The sequence below is a fragment of the Podarcis filfolensis genome (genome assembly GCF_964270895.1).
Source record: "Podarcis filfolensis genome assembly, chromosome: 1".
NCBI lineage: Eukaryota > Metazoa > Chordata > Lepidosauria > Squamata > Lacertidae > Podarcis > Podarcis filfolensis.
In genome coordinates, this window is record NC_139604.1 from 69,434,038 (window position 1) to 69,461,781 (window position 27,744).

Genomic DNA, 27,744 nt, shown 5'->3' on the forward strand with positions numbered 1-27,744 from the left:
CCACTCTGGCTCCAGAGGTGGTTGAGGACTCAGTGCCTACAGGTGAGTCTCCCCCTGGGCCCAGTAACCCTTCAGCCTCTCCTGAACTGCAGAGGCTCAGGGCAGAGAGGTGAAGGGAACTGGTTTCTCCCAGGAGGAGTGCTCGCCTTAAGGCCATGAGAGGCGGGTCTCCTGGGGGCCGGGACCGCCCCTGGCCTCAGAGAAGATAAAGGCCAGTCAGCCCGGTCCCAGGTTGCGGGAGCAACGTCGTTGATGAGCTGTTTCGGCCAGCATCCAGTCCTGTTTCCCCCAGAGTTCCTGTCCTTGCCTGGCTTCCCGCTGTGGACCCCGCTTCGCCCGAGGAGGACTGTCTGCCGACCCTCAACTCAGGTCCTGGACCTCGCCCCACGGTAACCTCCCCCCTGGACCAGCACAGCCCTCGGCGCTGGACCTCAGCGTCTGGGCAGAACGATGGGGGTGGAGACGCTCCTTCAGGTATACTGGGCCGAGGCCGTTTAGGGCTTTAAAGGTCAACACCAGCACTTTGATTTGTGCTCGGAAATGTACTGGGAGCCAATGTAGGTCTTTCAAGACCGGTGTTATGTGGTTTCGGCGGCCACCCCCAGTCACCAGTCTAGCTGCCGCATTCTGGATTAGTTGTAGTTTCCGAGTCACCTTCAAAGGTAGCCCCACATAGAGCACATTGCAGTAGTCCAAGCGGGAGATAACTAGAGCATGCACCACTCTAGGGTCTCAGCCTGTGTACCAGGTGGAGTTGGTAGACAGCTGCCCTGGATACAGAATTGACCTGTGCCTCCATGGACAGCTGTGAGCCCAAAATGACTCCCAGGCTGCGCACCTGGTCCTTCAGGGGCACAGTTACCCTAATCAGGACCAGGGAGTCTTCCACACCAGCCCGCCCCCTGTCCCCCAAAAACAGTACTTCTGTCTTGTCAGGATTCAACCTCATTGAACTCAGTCAGTCTTACTTCTGAGTATGTATAGGTTTCCTTGGTTAAAAATGTCGGAATCTCAAGCCATATCAGTCAGAGGAATTGGCCACTCTCCAGGTGCCCGGCTTGAGTTCCTTGTTGATCTTCCCCGTCAGCGACTCCCGGCAAGACAAGGCCAGATCTCTTATCGGCCGATCCTTCTCACGAACGTGAAAAGAACACAACCACTCCTCCCCTCTTCCCTGCCATCCCCAGGGAGGGGAAAGAGACAGACAGAAATGTCTTTACATGCCTTTATTTCTGTCTTTCCAGCAGCGCAGAGAAATCATGTCTGCACTCTCTTTACAGCAACAGCAGAGAGGGAATGACTCCTCCCATGTACTTCCAGTACAGGGTCATGTGACACTCTGAGCTAACATCCGGTGCTCAGTGCACATAATAGACTGTCCCTTGTTCCCACGGTACAGTCCCACAACATCAACATCCTGTTTGGCTTTCCAGCCATCTGGAGCACTCAGCAGCATTGCTCCTTTTTCGTAACAAAAAATGCATTTCTAAAAGTTTCCAGGAAAAGGTAGTTGGAAGAGCATTTCACAGGACTGGGCCAATAACACTGAAGGCTCAGTTTTATGTTTATGTCATATTAGCACCACAAACTTGGGGGACAAACAATACTCCTTCAGATAATCTCAGATTCCACTATGTACTAGATCAGAGTTTCCCACCATGAGTAACAAGCATAGCCTGCCACAGAAAATGCCAACCCACCTGGCTCCCCCCTTTTCATAATGTACAACTAGGGTTGGGGGGGGGGGAATTGTTTGCAAATGTACTCAATTTTCACTTCTTGAGGCAATCCTGGAACTGAAACCTAGTTATCCTTTGAAATTTGCACTTCTCTGAATTTTATGATGCAGTTCTCCAGCCCTGAAATCTGTCCCAAAAGCAAATTCAGAAATGATGGAAAGTGAATTTAGGATTGGAAAAATTAGAAACTGAAATTGACAAATTCATCCATTACTATAACAGTTACATGTAATTTAATGTTCCTATGTATATTTTAATAACTGCTGACTTTACTTATACGTCATTACATTTTGGAGACAAAAATGGTTACCCTACTTTTAACATTTGATTTTATCAGAATCTTTAATGAATACTATGTAAACTGCTAAGAGGTTATGGATGGTTAAGTGGCATATAAATCCTGTTCAACAAAATAAATTCCCCTCACATCACAACTTGCTGTGCTAACCTGCCACCAGTCCACATCATTGAGGGCTGGTGAGGAGCAAGGGACACACAGGGCAACATGACACAAATTGTCATATGCATCACAGTACACAGAAAGTGTAAGTGCAACTTAATACAAAGTTGCTATTTTCAGAGATGATCATACATTTAGTAGCATCCACTTCACTTGAAAATCCTACCTGCACTTTTGCTGCCAAGTTTTAAATTCTGCAAATAAAAATTAATGCTAGTATAAGAAAGAACCAATACAGTTTTAATTTTTAAAGTATTTCATTATAAACTTTCCAAGGTTTATGCACTTTCTTCCTAGTCATTTTGGTGACTAATGGGGATTTGGAGTTATTGTCAGAGGGTATAGTACCCATAAATGTTGGAGCTCCGTAAATAAGATAAAATCTAAAAGTGAGAGTTCTGTAAACAAAATAAAATCAGTTTTGAAAAACCAAATTAACTGACAGTGCATGAACTTAGACAGTAACATATGTGAATTTGCATGCAAAGTTTTACTGATTTAAATAAACTTGATAACTATTCTTTCCAGTTTGTCTCTCTTCTGTCACATGGCAAAAGATAGAAGAGCTTGGCTGGGGAAATCAATTTGAAGTTTTTCACACCACTAATCTAGTGTGACAGTGTGAAATGCGCCCTTGAGCTTTTCTCTATGACTCCCAGTGCTTAGAATTAATGGCTATTATCTCTCTCCTTTATTGCCTGATTTCCCCGCCCCCCCTAAAATACCATAATTTGCACTGGTACCTTCAGTGATGAAAAGAAGTGATTGCAGATGTAAGGTCCTTTCTGATTCTGCACACATTCAGTTGTGACCAGTTAGCATATTTCGTCTGTACATATGTGCAGCGTAACTTGTTCTCTATTAAATGTTAACTCTAAAACATGCTACTTCACAAAGAATATACACTATCAGTATCTATGTGTTTGTTAACTCAGCTCTTCCAGGGTCTGATTCTTGGCAGAGGAAATGGCTTCTGAAAAGAAATGTGATTGGTGTCAGATTTGCAAAGGCTGTAAATGATATTTCCAGTTTGTTTTCCAGAAGGAGTGCAAATATATGCAATGCTTTGATTTTGCATAAGAAGACTTTTTCCTTGAAAAGAAAAAGTAACTGTTTTGCTTCAGCCAAAGAAAGTTTCCTGGATTCTTTGTGTACAGATATTTTGAGAAATGGTATTCAAAAGCATACTAGCTCCAACAGTGTAGATCTAACTATATATTATATGTGCCTCATGGACAGAGACAGGTTGAACAGTCTAATTCCATCCAGGTTCAGTTTGCTTGAGCTCAATCCATACACTCCATCCCATTTTGTGTGGATTTTTTTAAAAAGAACACATTAAAAATTTGCATTTACATTGTATGCATTTTGTACACATTTTGTACATACATTTTACATAAAATACATTTTTCAATGCATTCATCCATACAATATGCATTTTGTACACATCTGTGTGAAATGTGTATTGCTCTGAGTTTGTGGGGGGGCCAGATCCCCTTAAATTCCTGGATTTAGTAGAAGTTAGAATTAATCAAGATTGGATTAAACTGTGCCAAACACTGCTGGATTCAGCTTCTGCTAACAAGCCAAGTATAGCTTGCTGAATGTGGGTCACTGGAAGAACAAAGCTAATAATGGCCAAGTCATTAACCCACCAAGAAAGCCATTAGGAGGGTGTAAACTATACCAAACGAGGAGTGGTGTGGCCCCTCCTCCAGCTACACGCTAGTGGGCAGAGGCAAAGGGATTTAAAGGGTGTAAAATTTCAATTTGGATGATTTAAGTGAATAGGGGCTGAAGTGTCAGTTTTGCAAGTTTGGAGGAGAACAGGGTAGAAGGCAGGCTGTCTGTTTTATCCTGCAGAGACCCTGTTTCGGGTCTCTTGAAAGATGAGACTGCAGCAATGGAAGGAACAAGACCCTCCTGAGATGTGAATGCTCTTCACTCTATCTAGGCTCAGGCTGTAAATATGTGTAAATAAAACATATATCATAAAGTCAACACAGTCTCCACTGTGCCTCATTGTCCAAAAGGAAACACCACAGACCCCTGCAACCTCACACCACTTGGAGATTGAGGTGGCATGTATCAACAATTTCTGTGTACACTTTTTCTGTGCTGAAACTGCATCGCAAAATCCGGAGAACTGTGCAATCTGACAGAAGCTGTATTTTGAGCAAGTTCAGGACTGTTGGATCAGGCTGGTTCACTGCAAGAAGAAGACTGAACAAATCCCTACCCCATCCTAGTCCCAGAACAACGTGACTGGTGGATTTGGTCAGCTACTCGCACAGAAGGAATTGTTTACCCAGTCCCTGTGAACTATAAGGCTCCATGTTGTCACAAGCCATGTTCATGTAAAACACTGTAGGACTAAAAGCAGATACTTGAGACAAATTCTGCTACAGGGGACAGACTCTACAGCACATTTAGGTGCAGAATAACAATGGCATATCCAAACCATAAATTCAAAACACATCGAATCCAGGTTATAGACTCCTGGCTGTTTGCAATATGTCTTGAATTCACCTTTGTTTCCAAGCACTGCTTTGACAAAAGTTGCCCACACAAATTCCATCTCTTCACAGAGAAAGCAGTTATTTTTAACTTAAAGACAGCTCTGGATGGAACAGAGAAATTACCTCTTAGCAATTTTCTTTTTCTTTCAAGTTTCACTTCTGCTGTATCTGAACAGCTCTCCAAGCAACTCAGGTCCCTTAAGTCCCAAAATGTTCTCTGGGAACATGTTATTCACGCAGACACATCTGTGATGAACTCTGAAAATTCTGTTATGTTCCATTTTTGCCACGCAGTATTATTTGTAATTATAAATTGATTACCACTCTTGCTTTTCATTACTGGCCATTGGCAGAGCCCATAATAACTACAAAGAGATTCCACTGTAATGTGTCAGCTAAATCAATCTCCTGTTTAGTTGCTATAACCTAACACCATTAGAGTTTCCCTCCTCTTCTCCTGAAAAACACATCAGGCAACCTTTACATCAGAGAAAAAATATGGGAGTTCAAGAACGCTGATGAACCCCATCACCTTGAGGCATCACCATTGTGAATAAGGGGGGAAAGATTCTGCTGCAGATGCAGACAGCACATTAAACAGGCAATAACACTTATTACTGAACAGCAATGGAGCCAAATGAAACTGTGAACACCTAGGAAAACATGGTACAAATTAAACTATTCATCTCTACACCAATTCTGCAGAGCAAGTGAGAGCAACATGTCTTTGAACAACCACATTTGGAATTACAGGCAGATCAAATAACTAAACTATATAGGTATCAGCAATTACAACAGGTTGAGGAGATGAGCTGACAAACAAAACATTCTTATGGGAGCTGGCCCTGGAAGGTGTAAACCTTCATCACTACCACATAACCCTCTTCTGAGCTGATTGTTCTTAACCGAGCGGATGCCCCTGCACTTTACCACCCACTGCTGCTGTTTCTTCCAGGTACATAATTTACCCAGACAGTCACTAGCACCAAGAAGAAGAAGGGAGAAGGGAGGAGTGAGGCATGGAGAGTCAGTCTAGTGCAATGCCTGGTGGAACTGGTAAGATGTTGGTGGTCTGGCTGCATCCCCATCTCCTGGAGAGAAATAACTTAGCTTCAGTATTCTAGATTACTACTCTCTGATAGATTACTACAATATATTGTACATGAGGATGCCTTTGGAGACAGTTCAGAAACTACAGCTGATGTAGAATTCCAGTGGTCAATTTTTAAACCATCAGAAATATGATGGCCTTACACCAGCTCTAGGCCACCTGCAATGGATGCCAATATAGTCATACCTTGGGTTGCAAACATGATCCGTGCAGGAGGCACGTTTGCAACCCACAGCGTTCGCAACCCACAGTGCTGCATCTGTGCACACACGTGACGTGATTCAGCACTTCTGTGCATGCGCGTGATATCATTTTGCGCTTCTGCACATGCGTGAGTGCAGAAACCCAGAAGTAATCCGTTCCAGTACTTCCGGGTTCAGTGCAGTCAGCAACCCGAAAACCTGCAACCCACAGCGTTCGCAACCCGAGGTATGACTGTAGATTTCTGAGCTCAATTCAAAGTTTTCACCTATAAAACCTTACAAAGCTCAGGACACTTCTTCTGACATGAACCTACCGTGACCCTGAGGTTCTCATCATCAGCTCTGCTCTGAGAAATATCAGAAGGCCTTCACAACTGTGCCCCCCACCATCTGTGGAATGATGCCCTCAATAAGACTCAACTAACACCATTACAAACCATTACCAGGTAAGGACTTTCCTGTATCTCCCAGGCATTTGATGGCTGATAATGTGTTCTGACAGGCTTTTAAAATAATTTTTGCATCAGCAGTGATTATATTAATGTTCTGGGGGGGGTGTGGAATCACTTTGTTTTATAGCTGTGTATTTCATTCTTGGGGTGTGGTTTAAATTATTGTCTCTACATTGTATTTGCACTTTACAGTATATTATTGAATTTTATATAGCAAGGTGCCTTGAGACTACTCTTTAGCAGCAGACATTGAAATCAGTCAACCATATAAACACTGAGGGAACATTACGGTAATATCCAAAAGAGGTCTTCCAACTTCCATAGAGAATCAGAGCACCTTTATCAGAACCTCCCCATATTTACATGTCTTGAGAAAATTCAGGGTCAATTAGAAATCAACAGGGCTGCTAATGGCAGAATTCCAGAAAGTGGCCCTACATAGAACAATGGGTTCTCAGAGGTTGCCCTTTTACTGCTGTCAGTGCACCATGGGAGACCTGTGCTATTTTAGTTCACTCTCAGTGTATTTAGCTCTAGGATTTACTAGTGTCACAGCTACTTAAGACTGAAAGCCTTTCAGCTTCCTGAACATTTATAATGCCATCACTGCGGCATAAACACCTGCCAGTGAAATTCACAGCTCTTCAAAATGCCCTCTTACCTCCACTGCCCCCCATGAATGCACACGAAAGATAAGAGCAGATGACTAGGCAAGGTGGCATTTGCTGGCACTCCACAGCCTGCTGTCTTTCACCAGCCAAAGCTTTGTTCCCTGCAGGTTTGGGTTGCCTAAATATATACATAGCCCTGTCTTCATAGACACTGAGCAATTGCTGACCTACATGCACTTGCATCCAGAAACTGCATCATAAATAGGACTATAGTGGTGGATACAGTGTTATTGTTGTTTGCTTTTGAAGTGATTAATTAAACTTACAATTAATATGTCTTGCTCGAGGGTAGAAGTGAAACAGAAAAACTGGAAGAAACAATGCACAGCCATAATGAAGATTTGTTCTGAGATCAGTCACTATCTGTTCACTTCTGGTTTAGGCTTTTTATCTCCCAAAATGCTTTTGATGTGGACATCTTGCAAAAAGATAGGGGATGCAGCATTCACAGGCAGCTAGTCCATATGTTTCGGCTATGTCCTGTCATTTTGGGGGAAATGTCGCTGACAACTTTTTAACAACAAATTAGAACAGCTCTAGTTCTTACTAATAACCTGTCAAACTATAATGCAATTTTACATGGCTTTTTAAAATCCCAGAGGTTTTAGTGCTCGGGCTGTTTATTTCTTTGGGTTATTTCCATCTCCTTCTAACACCCATCAACTGTGCTACCACAGAAAGGCAGCGTAGCTGGTCTGGCTGCAGACAAATCAACCTAAACTTAGGGTGCAAACCAAACTTTTGGTCGGGGCAGCAAGGCTGGATGGAGTAGCAGAGCCACAGATGCACCTGAAGCCCTGCCAACGATACAAGCCAAGGTGAGCGGTTATGTGTGAGAGAGGCGTAATTGCACTGACTGCTGATCTGGCTCTAGGCTGACACAACAGAGGGGCCTGGATCAGGCTGCTTACCAGGGGCTGGACCAGCTTACATCCCTTTGCTGTCCCATCTCCACCATCATACAACCCCCGCAAATACTTCTTTCAAGGGCTGGCATGGGACACAGGTAGTGGCAGCTTCCACAAGCCCTTTTGGTGAATGAAGCAGGGACCTTTATGCCAGCAGATCTGAGGCAAGGCGGGAGACAACTTCTGCCCCATTCAAACTTCCTCCAACACCGTGTGTCAGGCGTTTGCTCTCTCAGCTAACCTGACTATTCATACAAACACATGCCTGATAACTATTAGATTCTTTAAAGAGCCAGAAGGAACCCATAAGCATTTTCACCTGTTTCTCAATTTAAGGCCCCCATACCCCTGAATAAAAGAGCAGCTTAGCAAAAATGGGTGCTGGGGGGGGGTGGAGATGAAGGGGAAATGGTTAAGCAATGCTTCTCCTCCTGCCATTCTTCTCCTTAAAAATTCTCAAGCCTGCTTTGGGCTTAAAAGTCAGTGGGAAATGAATTGCATGTAACGTCTAGTTTGATACAAAGGAAAGTCTATTCAGGATAGAACATGAAGATTGTGCTAGCAGAGAAGAATGGATTGACCCACAGACTGAGGACCTATTAGACATGATGTAGAAAAAGATCTGTGACAGGGATCTCCCATGGCAGTTGCTATGAAAAAAAGAAGTTGTGCTCTACAACCCTTTCCTCCCTTAACCTTTTCCTGATTACTAGGATACTACTGGTTTTAATTTGTTTTTATTGTTCTCTGTGTGTGTGTTTTTAAAAAAAACAGTCCTTCTGCCATAGTTTTTATTGCTATTTGTTATATTTGTTCCCTTATGTCCTCCAAGAAATACATAGTTATGTACACTTTCCTGGGGGGTCTTCTCTCCTGGTATGATCAAGACTACAGTATGATCACATCTTGCATGCAGTTAACTTGCACGATTTCAACCTTGTGCGGTTGAAAGCCAGTTGATTGAAAGATTGCAAATTAATTACATGCAAGGTAGAGAGCTTTAATGTTACTTTTCCAGTGGCTTTCTCAACTTTTAAGTTCTCAGACTTGCTTACCAGGCTTTGGGAGCCCACCCAAGATCACCCCAGAGCCTTGGGGAAACATCCAGGTTAGGATGTTCACACACAGGCAGTTTGGGCAGACATGGTTTGTGTCCAAGCGCCATCCCTGGAACATAACTCACAAGGCATGATCATACTGTAGCTTAATTCAAAAAAGAGAGTGAAAACAGGGTTATACATAAAGAGTGCAATGATAGGCAGACTTCAAACACATTTGAGTTCTACAGTCCTGAGGAGTTCCACATAGTTAGGAAAGCCTGTGGTTCAGTAACAGAGTATGTATTTTTTGAGTAGAGAGACACAGGTTAAATCCCTGCATCTCCAGGTAGGGAAGGGAAAGGTCTGAAATCCTGGAGTATGTAAATAATTCTCAGCTAGATGGACCAAGGGTCTAGATGGACCAAAGGCAACTTCCTGTCTTCCTAGTAGTTTTGTATTTATACCCATATTGCTAAGAGTGTGTACCAGCAAGCAAGGCAAATCTCTGGCCTGTTGTCTCACCTAGGAATATACTTGGCCTGATAAATTGTTTTACCAAGCTGACAGAAAGACATCTGTTGCATATTATGTAGCTATAAATGGCACATACAAATTACCTTTTCAAGTTATTGATGAACTCATATTTATTACCTGCATCAAGTACAGGGCTCAAAAGCCACTGAAGTTTGCTTTACTAATTGGCTATGTTATAAACTAGTCCTGTTGTCTAGCTTATCATTTATGGTGGAGGCGATTTTTCCCAAATATCACTAAAATGCCTGACTTAGTGCAGAAGAGGAATGGAGCTTCGAAATCACTGACTAATCCCAAGGTGAGAGACTGATAGCATATAGAAGTGCTGGCACAAGAACGCTGCCAACATTTTCTCCTCTCTGCTTCCAGCACGCCTGCCTCCCTATCTGCATTCAGGGAATCCTGCTGTGATAGGCGAGTGAGAGAATAGTGATCAGAGACAACCATTACTGCTTGGGAATTCAAAGCACCTTCAGAAAAGACACTGACTGCCAAGCTCAGCTTGCCACCCACACAGTACAGATTGAAAGCAAACCAGAATGAAGACAAGCTGACCTCCCGCTATCTCTTTGGGCATGAGACCGCAGCAGTCAACAAAGTAATTGCTCCTCGGAGGTTAGAAGGGATACAGATCTGGAGGAAAGTTCTAAGAGGCTGCAAAAGGGGTGTGTGCGCACGCCAATCTTAAATCTGTCTCCTCCTGCTGACTGATATGAAAGGTAAATTGAACTGATCTTGTCAGTGACAGCAGCAAAATAATCTTATGTTTATTTTTAAAGAAACCACCAAATGAAAATCTGCCCATCTTTCCAGCCTAAACAAACTGTTCTCAAAACCTTCACCAATGGCACATTCTCCAGTGGGTATACTCTGACCCATAGCAGTTCTCCGGGGGCTTTGTCATCGCCTATTCCTTTTAACTGGGATTGAACCTAGGACCATGTTTTCTGCACTACTGAGTTATTATCTTCCCTATACAAACAGGCAGCTGTTCTGCTAGAACTCTTGCAGGTCTTCTGTCAGTCCAAAATGGCTAATGTGCAGCAGTCAGTACAGGTGAGCAGGCTGTGAAGGCCAGGCACTGGTATTCCAGCTGTCCACCAGCAGAAGACAACATGTCTGTCCTTTCCCCAGAACATCTCTCTCTCTCACTGGATTCAGCGGCGTAGATAGCCGCTCGGGTGCCTGGTGAGGGGGCGTGTCCTGCAGGTGGGGGCGGAGTGATCAGCCTATGGGGGTGGGGCGATCCTCTCCAACGCCTCCCCCTCAGCTGTAGGGCGGCTGAGGGAGAGGCAGTAGGCAGACACAAGTCCCACGCTGCCATTTCAGGTAGCGCGGAACCCACAGGCCCCTAACCCACCACATCACTCCTAAAAAGTTTCGTGAGCCTAATTTTTTTTTAACTCATTTTGTCCACCCCCCTCAGTGATGACACCTAAGGCACGCCACACACCCCCTTCCTCTGCCACTGACTGGATTATAGCACAGAACCAGGAATGCAGGAAGCTGTTCCCCTGGAAATGCCTTGGGTCACTGGTCTTCAACTGGTGAGCCAGGGCTCACTAGTGGGTTATGGCCAGATCCAAGGTGGGTTGCGGCAGGAGCACTACCACCATGCATATATGTGACAAAAAGGTAAGAGATGGATCTCCAAATACATGTTTGACTGAAAAGTGAATCCTTGGTCAGAAAAGGTTCAAAATACCTGCCTTATGTGAAGCCATTCATTTGAAGAATGGAAGTGAAACCCCTCTGTACCTGTGGGCTACATTATTCTGACACTAACCAATGGCATAGTGTCAATCTACACACACCCAGGCTCCTGCTCCCTTTCCCTAGTCAGCACATCGCTGTTTCATATTACTCAGCTCCATATGCATGTTTAATTTATATAAATATATTATCATATTTATGTTGAAGAACTGTGCTATGAATGATTCTTTACTAAAGAATTTTCCAGTGGATTGCCCCAGAAACAAGAAAGGTTTAATATACTTGTTTTCATTAAAATCACCGTCTTATTTAACTAGTAAAATCTGTCTAATTTCTCTTCACTGCCAATTACTTGAGCTCTCTCCACAGGCTGCACAGCAACTGTTGACTCTCAAATTGCCCTTCTTTGTGATCTCATTAAGCTTCTACTCATATTGTTATTTTACTGTGTTATTAATGCAGCATTTAATATTTAATTCCAATGGTAACCCTTTTTCAATAAACGTGGAAACGTTTATTCTACTCATTCATGGCCAGGGCGAGAAGTGTGGTGGTCTTTACTGCCTAGTAAAAATGCTTCACCGTGATTTAAGCACACATTCAAACACCTTTTTAAATATGCTTTGTGCATGTAAAAACAGCAGACAACACTTTGTCACAGAACACCCCAGTAAGACAAGTTGAAATAACTTGGGATGATCTTTTCCTTCACTCCCCCCATCCCCTAAAATATCCCCTGCAAAGTATGGGGGGGGGAGAGACCAACCCACCTACCAATGGTGGTTTTAGCAGAAAACAGCTTACAAAACCAGTACAGTATTTCCCTTCCCTTCCTTCTCCCTGAATCTGCCTGACATGGAAATGCAGTTCACGCTAGGTAGGATTTTGGTTGTCTTTAAATAAACCGGCAAGACCACAGATAACCAGTAAGGCACCCGGTGGTTACCCCTTTATTTGATTCTACTGCAGTAGGTCAATAGATGGATCAAAACCCCAAACAAATACATCACCAAGCCTTTTATACAATTTGCAACTAGTAAATATTAGCAAGTGTCAAAGCAACGAGAATAATTGTGTACAGCCATTTTATCTTCATTAATATTAATATCCTTTATTGCTCCTTATCTCTGTTGTCTTTTGGTACATTAGCCTCTGCTGCATCATTTCCGTGAACATGGCACAAGGTTCTAACAACCTTTTTTTGCCCATCACAGGACTTGCACATGATATGCTACAGAGTTCAGTAGCAATCTCAATAGCAATCAATAAACACAAGAGCAAACAGCACTGGACATCTTCATGAGCAGAGGGTTTCTACAGTTCATTTTGATTCAGTGCTATTTCCTATGTGTAAGCTGATTTAAGGGACAGTAGAATTTGGGGAGCAAAGACAGGGATAAAAGGCATTCCTTTCACATGGCTTCTTCTTTTGCTCTCTGTACTATTTCAGGTCAGGTTTCGCTGGTAGAAGTGCTATTTCATTAATTTTTCCATAACACCCCAAAAAGCTTCTCTGGCGTGGGGTTCGTTCTTAACCACCCAAAATCAGGCAGATTAATATTATGTGCATTGAAGCTCCAATAGTGCAGGATTTCTCCACAAGATTTTCCCCAACCCCACACTTTATCCCCATGCAGCATAGACCCCAGTATCTGGTAGCCTCCCTCTAACCCAGACCCCTCTGGAGTGGCTTTGCCAAAAGCTAAAGGAAGAAAAGGGAAAGTTTGGGTGGATAAGTTGTCTTCCATTTGCACAAACGCCAGATACAAGCTTATGAATCTACATAATCCTGCTTTAGAAAAAGTCATTCTCAAATCTTGCGGCAATGAACTCCATACATTAATTATGGATTGTGCAAAGGAACAGTTTCATTTTTTCCTGTCCTGAACCGACTTCCAAGTCATTTCACTTGATGACTGAGTTCTTCTATTAACATGTTTTATTTGGGAAATAAGCGTGGAGACTTATTAGTCGCACAGGCTTGTTATGGAGCTTCTGACACATGTACACATGCCTCAGGATATTTTATTAGTTTCTGGAATTGGCTTTACATCTTCTGTTGGATACCTTTTTAAAAAAGTGCCTGCTTCCATCATTATATTTTTGACTTTTTTCTGAATCAGAAAACAATGACCAATGTGAAATTTGTCAACTCAAATCTGCTACACTACATTATTAGCAACACAAAGGGGTAAATGCCCTTTTCTTGTTTATAGTGCCCCTTTTGTCAGCCAAAATAAATTTCATCTGAACAGACACAGAGAAGCAGTTTTATTACACAGAATACGAGGACATGTAAGAGCTAGCACTGTTCCAATTGTTCTTGGCAGATGCACAAGTACTACACCAAGCTCTGATTGGAAAACCCAACTCTGGAAAATATTTTGCATCTTTTATAAATATATTTTCCCTCTGCTTCCCTCTCTCTTTTCCCGATTGTTCTGTATTATCTGGCATTGCTCCTAAATAGTAAATGGCAAAACCATATTTAGTTGCTTCTTGCTTCAATCTTGTGACAAATGCATCTTTGCACTGGTTTCCACCTTGGTTAAAAACCAGCTCTTGCACGTTTCTGTCTTCTTCCTTTTTGCAATATTTTAAAAAACAAAACACTATTGTTTCAAGAGGAGGGAAATACAAGGAATAGATGTACCCCAGCTCCTGAGATATTTATCATGGGTTTGGGAGCACACTGAGGAGCCACTGGTGCTGGTAGGTGTTTTCCCAGCGGAAGCAAGAGATGGAGATCTGACTGTTTCTTTTTTGCAACAGCCTATGAGATGCCCTCACAAGAGCTAGAAGACTGCAGGATGAAAAACTTAAGAAGCACAATGGTTGTATACTGTTGTTGTTTTTTTAAATAGATATATACTTTTGTACATATTGGTGATTTTGCTAATTTTGAAAAATACAAGACTAAGCACACAGCCCTTTCTTCCTCTCATTCTCACCTTTCACAAACAACACATTAATATTTAAAGGGGGGAATGGATGTTAAACTTTCAGCACAAACTTGAAATTAAAAAGAGATTTCTCACATTCATAACCCTGTGCAGCACAGATTTATTGGTTTCAAAACTTCTTGCATTTTTTCCATATTGTGAAGCCTTGAGTATTCACCAGAGATATAGATATAGTGTTTTAATATACTGCTGCACAGAGGAGCAGATACAGCCAAATAATTAATATCCAGCATGAGAAATCAACAGAGGTAGTCATGGGATTGCAAAAAGGAGACCAAAACATGGTTACAAGTACCACAGAGGGACTGGAGTTCAAAAGGAAGGGGGAAATTTTATGGATCCTTAAGGAAAACTTTGCTGCTTCATTTTATTTAATTATCTCAAATAATTATCCAAAGATGGCAGCTGGTTTTAATGCTGAAATTAAATTCATAAACATAAAAAAACACATTAACACTCCTTGCTCCACTGTGTAAAATAAAGGGTGGCATTCTGTGACTTACAATGTCATTTTCCAAAGTGGGTAAACCTGTGGCCCAGGTTGCTGGGCTCCAACTCCTATCAGTGGTGTAGCGTGGGTTGTCAGCACCCAGGACAAGGCAAGTAATTTGCGCCCCCTAACCCGTGGATTTGCGCTCCCTAACCCTAACGCCCAGATGTTGCGCCCGGTGCGGCTGGCCCCCCTGCACCCCCCACGCTACACCACTGACTCCTATCAGTCTCAGCCAGCATAGCCAATGGTTAGAGATAATGGAAGCAATAGCTGCAGCAACATCTAGGGGGCCACAGGTCCCACACCTATTGTACAGATCCCACAACTGTAATGGTGCCTTGGAACAACGATGCCATGGGGCAAGGCAGTGGTCCATCTTTCTTGGACATACATAAATGAAAGCCTAAAATGTGATAGATGGACACTCAAAACAAAACAAAACATATGATAAAGGACCTTTGTTTATCATGGCTGTGGCTCTTATAATGAAAGCTATTGGGTGATCTGCAAAAGATCCTGTCTTAATGCAAGTTACATAACCCTTAAGTGTGTGATCAGCAGCAGTTGTCATTGTCGGTTTAAATGCATCATTTGGAACTCAAATATATCCAGGGATGGCAAAAATAGCTTTCTGGCATTCTGCCATAGGCATAGGCTGAAATCAAGCTCAGATTCGGAGGAGGTGTGGTGTGTTTGTTTCTGCACAAGCTTGTACAAGCCAGCACCAAATATTTAGGAGCCAACTCTGTATGTAAAGGGACCCCTGACCAGAAAAAGGATTAAAGAAATTGAATCATAAGTAATTGAAATTAGGGGTTGCTGAAAAAGTTTAAAACAGGGATGCAGAAAAGGGAGGTATGGGGAAGTCGTTGAAATAAGGTTTAAGAAAAAAAGGTTATGAAATTATACGTGTTTATATGTTTGTTTGTTAATGTGTTATGTTGTGAATCGTTAGTTTTTGTGTGTTAATATATGTTGTAAAACCAATAAAAATTTATTATAAAAAAAAAAGTAAAGGGACCCCTGACCATTAGGTCCAGTCGTGACAGACTCTGGGGTTAAGGCGCTCATCTCGCTTTATTGGCCGAGGGAGCTGGCGTACAGCTTCCAGGTCATGTGGCTAGCATGACTAAGCCGCTTCTGGTGAACCAGAGCAGTATACGGAAACGCCGTTTACCTTTCCGCTAGAGTGGTACCTATTTATCTACTTGCACTTTGACGTGCTTTCGAACTGCTAGGTTGGCAGGAGAAGGACCGAGCAACGGGAGCTCACCCTGCCATGGGAATTCGAACCACTGACCTTCCGATTGGCAAGACCTAGGGCTCTGTGGTTTAACCCACAGAACCACCCGCGTCCCTTAACTCTGTATGTGCATAGGTAAAATACTGTATCTTAATGGCATCAGACAAATGTTTAGTTGCCCAGAGAACTAGGATGCTAAGATTCTTCTTTTCTTGGGCTCTGCACACCACCACTTAACTCACTAGGGTTTTGACTAATTTTGCTTCTTATCCATGCTACAGAGGAAGCATCCTGTCTTTGTGGTGCCTTTCAAAGTGCACTACAACAGAACATTTGGGTCGCTCATTCTCTCATTGGCAGCAAATAAAGCAACTGCTTCTATCAACCTCTCTAGTGAGGAACGATCTGGTTAAGCAGAAAAGCATGCATCTAGGTGGTGCCCTGGGCACTAAGCTCAGATATGCTACACAGCTACAATATATTTTCCTCTTTAAAGGTCAAGCTGACAGGCAGCAATACCCATACTATGGTACAACTAAATCTCTAAGCCTAGGATGGAAGGAAAAAAACCTTAAAACTACTGAAGGATCAGCAAGTGAAAGTCCCACCCCCTGAGGGGTTGCCAGTATCCTCCCATCCACCCCTACATTTTACATCTAACGGCCCTGCAAAGTGGTCCAGATAAGAACAACACTTAGAAACAGAACTGTAGCACACTGATTGCCTGCTGGCAGCACAGCTTACTGGGATGTAACAAGAAACACTGCTAGTCAATCACCGCAGCTTCTCAAACGTGAGCTCTCGATTAGGTCTCTGGTGGATTTTTTTAAAGGCGAAAACTCAGTTGCCCTTATCTTACAACTACACACTAAGATTAGCAGCCAGGATTCTTATAAGTTTACAAAATCCCTGCTTGTGTTGCAAGCCATTTCTGCTGAAGTGGCTAGACTGCACTATCTGCCAGTCTGTAACATGCTTCAGTTTTTAGTTGCTCCCCAACTTTAACATCTTACCTTTGAGCTACTTCAGACAGATCTTGAGGGATGCACATGATACATTCCCCCATGTGACAATACCTCTCAATTCATATCGGGAGGGGGGCAATCACAGCTTTGAAATGAAGCCCTCCATGTCTAAAACCTCCTGAAAGGCAAACTCATCACGCAGAAACTGCATTATCAGATGCAGATAACAAACAGCATCTTCATTATCAGACATATCAGGTATAGTTTACCTGAGTGCACACAACACAAACTGCCACCAGATGACAACAGCTGTTCCTCCTCTTCATCATCACTACCTTGCCAGCCCCTTCTGTGCTGCTACTCTTCAGCCGAATGCAGCATCATATGGAGGGGTAAAAACAGTTGTTGGTGTTTGTTCCCTTCTCCTGCCCACCCCAGGGTCATGGGATTGTGGAAGTAGCAGCACTCACTCACCCACCAGCCAACCAACCCACTGGGGCAGAAGGAGAGGGTGGGTGGGCAAGGACACTGTTGTCAAGGTAATAGCTGTGCTGATCTTGTTCGTCCTCCATAGCACCACTTTGACTGTGCCCAGAAAAGGAGAGGCTGAGGGAGCAGGTGATGGTGAAGAAGAGAAACAGCAGCAGCCTCTGCTGACATAAGGGAGAGAGGAGAATAAGCATACACTGGCAAGCACAGCATCCATCTGCATATATGAGAGTGCGGTTGTACAGAGGGTAGGAGAGATCCACTGCAAGTCTCTTGGTCTTCACCAGCCAAAGAATGCTGGCTCTCTGTTGTGCGACGTGAATAGAAAACCAGGGGAGTGGAAAGGATGGAGCATCCTAAAATGAGATGGGCTGGATTTCTTAAGAACAGCCCTGTACACTGCAATGTTTTGTTTTCAGGCCCTACTTGTACAATTCTATCTCTGACACAGGTTTGGCCCTACAAACTATCTGGATAGGAGCCCATCTGAGTTTGTGGGGAAGTGAAATCCATATAGACTCCATATAAGAACCTTTAAGATACCATAAAGCACATTGTGTATTCTGACCAAGTTTTCACAGCTCTGCTGGCAAACCCAAATTTCCTGGGCAGAATTACTCAAGACACCGCTCCATTGTTCACAAACAACCGTGCTGCAGCCAGCAAACTGTACCACACAATTTCCTCCAAAGCAACTGAAAAGAAAAGGGCAGTGAATTACAAGAAGTTATTTATTCCTGAGAGTAGATTAATCCAAGCACCCTTGCAAAGTCAGAATTCAAAAGAATTGGGCATGAGTGTTGGAGGAGGAGGAGGAAACTGGTAGTTCCACAGTTGGAGAACAGAAAAAAAATGCCTTACGGCTCAGAGAAGCCCCAGAAAATCCAGCTGTTAGTGTCTGGCAAACAGAAGTTACATAACTCCCTTCCTTCCTTACAGGCACTCTGCATTTTGACTGTCTTCCTTTCCCATTTAAATTTACTGTCTCAGTAATTTCTTATTGATCTGCACTTCAGCATAAGTTATTTCACCCGATTCACCCTTTTGACAACCACTTTAACAAAGTGCACATTTCAAAACAAACAAAAAGCTCCCTTGGACTCCCCACCCCTGCCATTTCACATGTCAAAAACTGACACGTTTTTTTTCTTGCACAAGAAATGGCCATTGGGGCCTTTTTGTTCTTGAGTTTTATTTTTGTTCTTTTTGAGAACTAGAGAGAGTAGTTGATCAAGCATAAGCCCTGAGGTCTGTTCTGGGTTTTGGTCTGTTCTTTAAAATGTGTGGCACAAAAAACTTAAAGAGAATTTGCTAGAAACTCTGATAGCTTAAGCAATTCTCTCACACATCACCGTGTTTTAAATGGTAGCTCCGTAACAACCAGTTAAAATTCCTTGTGCAAGAGAATGGAAACAGAAAAGAATGAGCACTGAGGATGTTTATGGGAAGCCGCTCAGGAAGAACTTACGGACTTTAGCTTTTCTTCATTGTTGCTCTCCTCCCCAAGTATGTTGTTTCTGGCCATGGAAGTATCACACAGCCATGGTCTTGCATGCTTTTGTCTGATTTCCTTTCAAAGCCATCTAACAGGGCCATCCTAAACCACCTCCAGAGTTGAGTCCTAATGAATTCAACTGCGTTTTCAGTCTAAGGGCTTGTCCACACTTCCGCTTTCTTGTGCCTGAGCAGCTTTCTGCTTGACCCACATTTTCTCAGCATGGATCCAAGCACTTTTCCTCTTGCCCCATTACTTTCCCAGAGAAAACCCACTCTTTAGTGCTAAACCAGAGCAAACATCAATCCAGAGAAAACCCAAATTCCCATTTGCTCTGACTGAGTGCTAAAGAGCAGTTTTCCCCAAGTGAAAGCAGTGGGACAAAAGGAAGTGTGGATAAGCCCTAAGTTGGTGGCCATCACCACATCTCTTATAGTGAATAACATAGCACAAATTCAGCCAGAATCCCCCACCATTCAGCTTTATTGGATGATCTTGAGAAAGAGCAAACAAACAAACAAAACCAAAAACCTTTGTCTACACTCACACCATAAATAACTATATACTTCCATCACATCCCCACCTTACCCACCTTGGAGTGTTTTCAACTAAGTTCTACTCAGAGTAGACTCACTGAAATAATGAACCTAAGTTAGTCATGTCCATAAACTACAGTAGGTCTAACATTGGATACTGCTGCTTTTTTTCTAAACGAAAAGCCCCAAATGTTGCAACCTTTCCTCATGGCAGGTTTGTTCCAGTCCCCTCTTACCATATTGGTTAACCTTTTGGCACTTTTTCCAGCTCTGTGATATCATTTCTGAATGAACTAGAATAAAATGTATGCTTACATGTAGCCATGCATGCAAACACCTGAAAGAGGTTTTACCATCCATCTACACATGCAGCATTTTCCTTAATGCCGACACCAGTTTCTTTATCAGAAGGGATCAACTGTCCAAAAGTTGACCATGTAGAGGAGGCATGTGGGAAATGGGTGAGAGGCAAAACAAAATGAAATTAGATTCAATGGAAAACAGCTTCAAGATTTCCATCACAAAGAACTTTTAGAAGCAGTGAATAAAAATATGCAGTTTAGATATTAAGCCTAGCTACTACACTATGCATAGATCTACTCCGATTAGCATTCTGTAAATATTGAAGATGGGTTCATTTTTGTTCTTCTGCTTTCATTTTCTCACAAAGACAACTGCAAAGGCAGTCTTCATTTTTTGTACAGATTTATTCTTAGCTGTCAAAAGGATAGCACTCCTGCTGTTAAGAAGGACAGGTATGATATTTTCAAAACAAATATGCTCACTCCCCAGTGAAATCAGAGTGCAATTATCCTATTTACTCGCCTTGCTTTAGCAATAATCAATATAACATATACTACCACTACTGCCAGGCCAGGCCTGGCTTGATTTCCTCTGAGAGGGTAACTTATTTGCTGGGATCATTCAGCTAGGAGTAATTTCTCCCTCCCCTCCCTTGCTGCCGCCTGTCACATTGAAAGGCTCACTCCTGCCCGGGAATGAATGCAAGTAGTTTAATTAAGTTGAGTGTATGGAAATGACAGGCACTTCATATTTCTATATTACAATATGCTTTGCATCCAGGAGCAGAGTGAGAAAGTTGCAACCCAATATCCAATAAAAGAAAATGTAAGGGCAACCACGGAGCCACTTCCAACAGGATTTATCCTTGCTTCTGCTTTTATCCATTTTTTACACGTGTGGGAAACCCAAGGCTTATAACTTTAAGGTGGTTGGGATTCTTCTGTCAAGAGAGCCTCAAGGGTTCATCAACTACAGCTATCTTGGTTCAGTGGCAGCTAGGAAGTGATGAAAGATGAGTAGAGGAAAAGGTGAAAAGTGATAAGGGAGAGGCATTAATCTGCTGCCCCCTCTCCCCTCCAGGCAAGCTTAAGGCATTGGTCAGTGTCTAGCTAAGGTGCAAGATTCAATATAAAAGCACAGCAGAGTCCATTGTGCAAGAAGGTACTCTGGTTTATAGCTTTCTGCAAAAAATATTTCATAGAGTTTAATGGCAGTTTATGAATTCCCCTGAGGTAGAGCTCCTTGAAACCCCTCAATTGGCTGGCAGTTTGCCTACAGAGAAAGGAGTATGCAGTATTTTAGTGGTGCCAGACAATCAGTTTGAAAGTCTCATCTCAGAACCTCAACACTCTTAGTTTTCACTCAAAACTCGTATATTGAGAGTTGATGGAAAGTGGGGATCTGACTTTGGCCTCCTCCTCATTCACTTCTCCTACAGCAGCTCCATAAGTCACTTTTCAGAAAAAAGTGCCTAAGAGCAGCACATCTGCCACACTCCTGAGCTATTTCCCTTCTCACCTCAGGCAGCAAAGATACCAGCCTTAATCACACCTAACAATTTGCAACCTTCCCTGGCCTTGTGCCTCTCCAAACCTTGCTGGACCACAATTCCCATAATCCCTTGATGTTGGCTATGCTGGCTGGGGCTGATGGGAGTTGGAAAGGATCCTAAGGGTCATTTAGTCCAACCCCCTGCAATGCAGGAATCTCAGCTCTTAGCCATCCAACCTCTGCTTAAAAACCTCCAAGGAAGGAGAGTCCATCACCTCTCATGGGAGTCTGTTCCACTGCTGAACAGCTCTTACTGTCAAAGTTTTTCCAAATGTTTAGTTGTAATCTCCTTTCTTGCAACTTGAAGCCATTGGTTCGAGTCCTACCCTCCAGAGCAGGGAAAAAGAAGCATGCTCCCTCCTCCATGTGACAGCCCTTAAGTTATTTGAAGATGTCTATCAAATCTTCTCTTAGTCTCCTCTTTTTCCAGGCTAAACATACCCAGCTCCTTCAAGTACTCCTCATAAGGCTTAGTTTCCAGATCCTTGATCATCCTGGTTGCCCTTCTCTGCACATGTTCCAGCTTTTCAACATCCTTCTTAAAATTGTGGTGCCCAGAATTGGACACAGTATTCCAAGTGTGGTCTGACCAAGGCAGAACAGAGTGGTACTATTACTTCCCTTGATGTGGACACTATACTTCTGTTGATGCAGCCTAGAGTAGCATTAGCTTTTTTTGCTGCTGCATCATACTATTGAGTCACGTTAAGCTTGTGGTCCACCAAGACCCCTAGATCCTTTTCACATGTACTGCTAGTAAGCCAGGTGTCCCCCATCCTATATTTGTGCATCTGGTTCTTCTAGTTTAACTTTAATCCGCTCGTATTACATAGTTCATAATATGTACTAGAAGTATTTAATTTAGAATGAAATCCTGTGATCCAGAAAAGTTCCTTTGACGAGCTAGCACATTAAACTTTCAGTTTCTTTCATAGTTGAGCCATCTTAGGTTAGCATCTTGTGCCTGCACAGCAGAAAAGCTAAACCCATGGCATGTATATTTTAAGTGCATTGGAAGTTAGTGCTCAGACTTAGTGCTTAACAGGCATGTTATTACCATACTCAAATATGGTCTGGCAATTTACCGGGGAGAGATCTGGAGTAGGCCTCCGGCTTGCCTTTCTGTGATAGAATAAAAAGATGAAATCCTGCATTCATCTGAAGCAGGAATCACTCTGACCCTGTAAGTTAGAACCTGCTAAAAAGAATTCCTCAGCAAGCCCCAATAAAAATTGAGGGGCAAATCGTTACTATAGCAAGCCCCAGATTGAGATAGTTCTTTCAGAATCCTGGGAAGAGCCACTGGTTAGGCAGGCAGGCTTTGATAGATCATGCGCCAGATCATTTGTGTAGCTGCTACAACTGAACCAGGAAGCAGAGGTTTGTGGCCCACCTGGTTAGGAACAGGAAGCTCCATGGGCCTGGCTAAGTCGAGCCTATATTGTCAGAGAAACCCCCGTGTTCACACATTCAGTTCAGTGCAGCTTTTGTGCTGAGCAAAGGAATAGCAGCCATTAAAGCGCAAAAACCAGACAGAGATTCTCAAATCACCTTCACAGCTACAAACATTGTTGAAGCAGCCTCTACATTTTGCAAGATTCCTGAAATGCAGTGTTCTACATCACACACTTCCACTTGTCCCATGCCCTGAAAGCACAGGTTTGAGATGTTTTCAGCTTGCCCCGTATTATCTAGGCACAGGTCCACCAAGTGGTTTTTTCATTTGTCCTGCTGCTTTGCCTGGAAAAACTCGCTGCTTACCGCTGAATCGGAACAAACGTGGATCTACAAAGAAACTGGAAAGTGGCAGGACAAGCAGAAGTGTGCATGTCAAGTGTGTGTGTTTTATCAGAGAAAATACCTCATCCTATTCAACGTGAATCAGGATGCTGCTGATGCAGTAAGGTTTACAATGCAGGAATACACCATAACCACAGCACAATTTGTTTCTGACCATATGCTGAGCCAATTTGTTTCATGTGAAAATAAGGCAATTTGTTCCATTCTCATTCACACATTTGCCATGTTCTGAAGAGAATCGCAGGAAGCTTGCAAGGGCAGACTGGGGATGCTCCACTTTAGTTCCAAGAGAGCTCAATGAAATCTTCACTAAATGAATGAAGCCAATTTAATATTCCAATACCCGACAGAGCCAGGGGCTTGAAGGGAAGGCTAGAAGTATAGTGTTCATATAAATTGCTTTTTTGTGTGCTCATAATGGTTTATTGCTCAGTATCCCCAAGTGGTAAAAGAATCATTTGCTCTACTTCTACAGACTGAAAGCATACAAATTAATAATTCCCAATCTGTATGAAACTATCCTATTTGTTTACTTGGGGTGATACCACCTTATGCATCATAGCCCTGTCCTGAGCCAGTTGAATTACTACAACTGTGAACAGTACATCATAAATCTAACACTTAAGAGAGGCTTATATAAGTCTTGGTGTCCTGACTCCAGAGCTCATTATGAGGACTATAATTAATTACTAGCAAGCCAGGGGATTAGCAGAAATATAACTAAAGCACTGAGCCATTATGTTAATGCATTTTTATATTCTCTGATCAGGATCTGTCAAAATGTGCCTTTTCATAACTCCCCATTTTGAGTAGGAATAAATATGGCTTTCATAAGGTTGATGTTCTTGACTTAAAACAAACAAACAAAAGTACTATTTATATTCCAATTCCAAGAAAAAAACATCGACACAATGACAAATGCAAGCAGCAGGCCAATAAGCAGAGTGGCAAAAATATTGTGTAATTTTAAGTCAGATTCTCCGAAATGAAACCTTTCAAAGAGAATGCCTCCTCACTTAGCTCAGAGGCTACTGCCAGTAACTGATGGGCTAAGGTTTCATTTTTGTTTTTTAGGTGTGGAAATGCAAGTGGGGGTACCCAACCTGCCTTGAAGGCAAGACCAGCCTGTGATACCTTGACTTAAATTTGCCACTGCCTCTCAGTTCACCCTAACTCCTAAGTGTGAGAAAAGTTCAGGAGTGGCAGGTTAATTTTCATCTGGGGAGGGAGCAACTGTCAGTTAACTACCCTTTCACCAATGAGCAAGTTCAGCCAATATTCCCCTTAGTCAAAGCATGTAGCATGATAGTGGAGTCTGGCATGCAAGGCAGCAGCTGAATGAAGCTGGATAGGATAGCTCACAAACACCCAGCTCCATCCCTCCATTCCATCTGAACTGGGATATGTGGTTGAGGTGCTGAACGAATTTGCTATTCTGTTACATGTGCAACTGCCCTCAGATTCTTGAGGAGGAAAGTTAATCAGGAGGAGCTCTCAAAATTCTGTGTGTGTGTTGCTCCTTAAAATGTTGTTTCCTCACCGAAAATTGAAGTAGTAACGGACCTTATCTTACCCTCTCTGGTTCCCCACACTGCAATTATTCTCACTCTGCCTGTCACTTGAGAACACCTGCAACCCCACCTGTTTAGGCCTGACAAAGGTAGAAATGGGTTTAAATCTAATTGGCTGCCTCAGTTAAGCATGCACCTGGAACAACATCCGTTTCCAAGCTACAAATGAACCCACCAGTTGAAAACAAGCATATACCTGCACTTAGTTAACCTGGTAAAGGAATGTGATATAGAATGTCTCTCAAATAAAAAGGATAGGGCCTTTTTTCCTCTGAGGGGGAAAAAGAAAAAGCTGAATTAAAAAGTGAATTGTCATGTCAAGCTTTTTCCCCTCAACTTATAAAAAATAAATAAATCATCAGACTGATCCCAGTATGAGCATACTGATTCTTCCCCCATTAACTGTATTCTGCTTCTAATTTAGAATGGAAAAATGACAAGCTTTCTTTAACCATGTGACAAAGCTTTGTTTTTGTGCTGCAACACAAATAAAAGCTCTTATGCATCATTTCTCTTTCAAGTTTTCTTGCTGCATAAGCAAACAAACAGATACAAGGAGAAATGGGGAAAAATATTAGCTCTTCATAAGCAGGCTTCTTAACAGCTATTTCACCGAAATGTTTATACATTAATGGGCCTTTGTGTGTTGGGAGAATAGATACATCTTGACGAAATGAGTTACTATATGCTTTGTTTTATGTGCCTGATAAATAGGACCAAAATAATTCCAGTGTCGTTCACGTGATGAATTTGAACAGCATTGTGGATAGAGTTCTGGAATCTTTCACATTATTTCTTCTCATTCTCTCGACTATGCCCCAGCTGATTGATAAAAGAGAATATTTCAAAAGGAAGGAAAATGTGGCACATTTGCTGATAACATGATGTGAGCATGCAAAAGTGCCCAAACCATTCTTCTTCATCTTTCAAGATTTTTTTTTTTTAAGCCAATGGCAGGGTGAAGCAAAACACCCAAAAGGAAAGAACTATGGATTTTTGTGGAACAAATCTTTAAAAGTCTGACCTTGATCTCCTCAAAGCCTCATTAAAAGGCAGAAAACTGCACAGCACAGAAATATATCTATATCTAGACTGTCACGCACAAAACCAAGTAATGCTAGGATAAATGGAATTCTGTTACAAGAAAAGCAGTCGGTTTCCCCATCACACACATTCAGACTCCACGGTGTTTTAGAACTTTATTTCTTTCACAATTTATTGAAAACTTACTTCACATGTCAAAGTTGTCCAGAAATGTGCTTAAAACTTGCTGGCTACCACCCCTTTGTTTCCCATGTAAATGGTAATCCCTGCATTCCTAGATCGCCACAAGTTCAGATGCTGCTTTGGTCAGACACTCTAAGATAAAGTGAGGACACAAAGCCTATGAATACTGTGGCTGTGAAAATACGGCGCGTAATGAATTATCTGTGCTCAATAATCTCTTCTTTTGTATGTCATTATTTTTTAATTTTGTAACATTAATATTTAAGTTTTAGAGCTTGATCCTGTGGCAGAGCTGAGCCTCCAGACAGTATGAAGACCTATAATCATTCAAAATGGTTGCATCAAGGAAACAAACTCAAATTAGGCCACCTTAGGCATCACACCACAGGCCTGATTTACACATGTATGTGCATCATGTAATTTCCCTACACTTGAATTACTATGCAACAGACAGGGCCCACCTAAGACATTTTGACACCGGAGGCAAACCACAAAGTGACGCCCCTGCCGCCAACAGGTGGAAGGAAACCAGCAGTGCCTCCTATTCACTAAGAGGCACTGCTGCCACCACCACCACTGATTTCTGGGCAACAAGGATAGTGCAAAGGTAACGTGGAGAAGTAAGGTCCAGGAAGCTCTCATCAGTTTCCCCCCTATTAGGCTACTCTTCTACTCACCATGCAAACCTTTGGCACCAGCCCTGGTAAAGCTTCCAAGTTTCTTGGAGCTTCATACAACCCACCCCCTCAAAATTATTTCTCAAACCTTTTGCATTAAGAGCTTAACTGCAGAGCTGTAAAGCAAATGGTTCTTCCCAACTTGTGCTGCCATGCTGGAAGCAGAGGGAACGAGAGTTTCCTTTTGGTGTGACTGCTGAGACAGGAAAGAATGTATTGTGTGTCTCCTTGTCACCCTTAAGAACGACTGCATGAAATAAGGGCTTTGTCTAAAGTGAATTAATCCACTTATTAAATAGTGTTCTGTATTGTTATAAGATGCCAGAAGCCTCGATTATTAGGCACCATTCATGGGACCACTGGGCTGGAAGGATGTCTAGCGCAGTGGTTTTCTGTCTTTGTCCAAGGCAAGGCTGGAGCACACTGAAAACATTATCAGGAGCTAACCATCAAAAAAATCCATAGTGACAGCCAAGCTTCACTGAAGAGGAGGAAGAGAACTATTTCTCCAGCATTGCTGATCTTTCTCTATACAGTGGTACCTCTGGTTACAAACTTAATTCGTTCCGGAGGTCTGTTCTTAACGTGAAACCGTTCTTAACCTGAGGTACCACTTTAGCTAATGGCGCCTACTGCTGCCACCGCGCAATTTCTGATCCAGAAACCTCAGCAATATGCAAGGGGGTTGTGGCAGATGTATAAAGATCCAACAAGAAAAGGTTTTCCTGAAGGAGGAAAATCTGGAATCTACAGGTATATGGAAGTCTGGAATCCTACCCCTCTGAAGCAAGACAGGACTGTCAAACCATCAGATCAAGCCACCAGTTCAGTTTGTGATCAACACCACAGTGACCACATACAGAAAATGCAGACAGCTTGAGTTGATCCATAAGGGAAGAGAAACTACAAGATATTATCCATTAATCTATTATTTCCAAATAACTTCAACTATATGTTGTTCTTTACTCCCGAAGCAGTTTCAGGAAGAATGTTTTAGTCTAATAACATTGCTAATTTTTAGAGACTTCATTTTTGTTTCCAGCCTAAATTGGTTTAATATCCACATACACAGCAGTGTATT

The 27,744-nt window shown here is 42.5% G+C and overlaps 1 protein-coding gene and 1 long non-coding RNA gene across 3 annotated transcripts in view; one reads left to right on the forward strand and one right to left on the reverse strand.

Annotated features, from left to right (window-relative positions):
• Positions 1 to 27,744, reverse strand: part of GALNT18 (polypeptide N-acetylgalactosaminyltransferase 18) — a 354,194-nt gene that overhangs the window by 221,707 nt on the left and 104,743 nt on the right. The window lies entirely within an intron of this gene.
• LOC310756592 lies at positions 13,299 to 27,566 on the forward strand. The gene is made up of 3 exons (XR_014544942.1): positions 13,299 to 14,877; positions 15,033 to 15,557; positions 15,819 to 27,566. It is a non-coding gene; the product is annotated as an uncharacterized lncRNA (long non-coding RNA).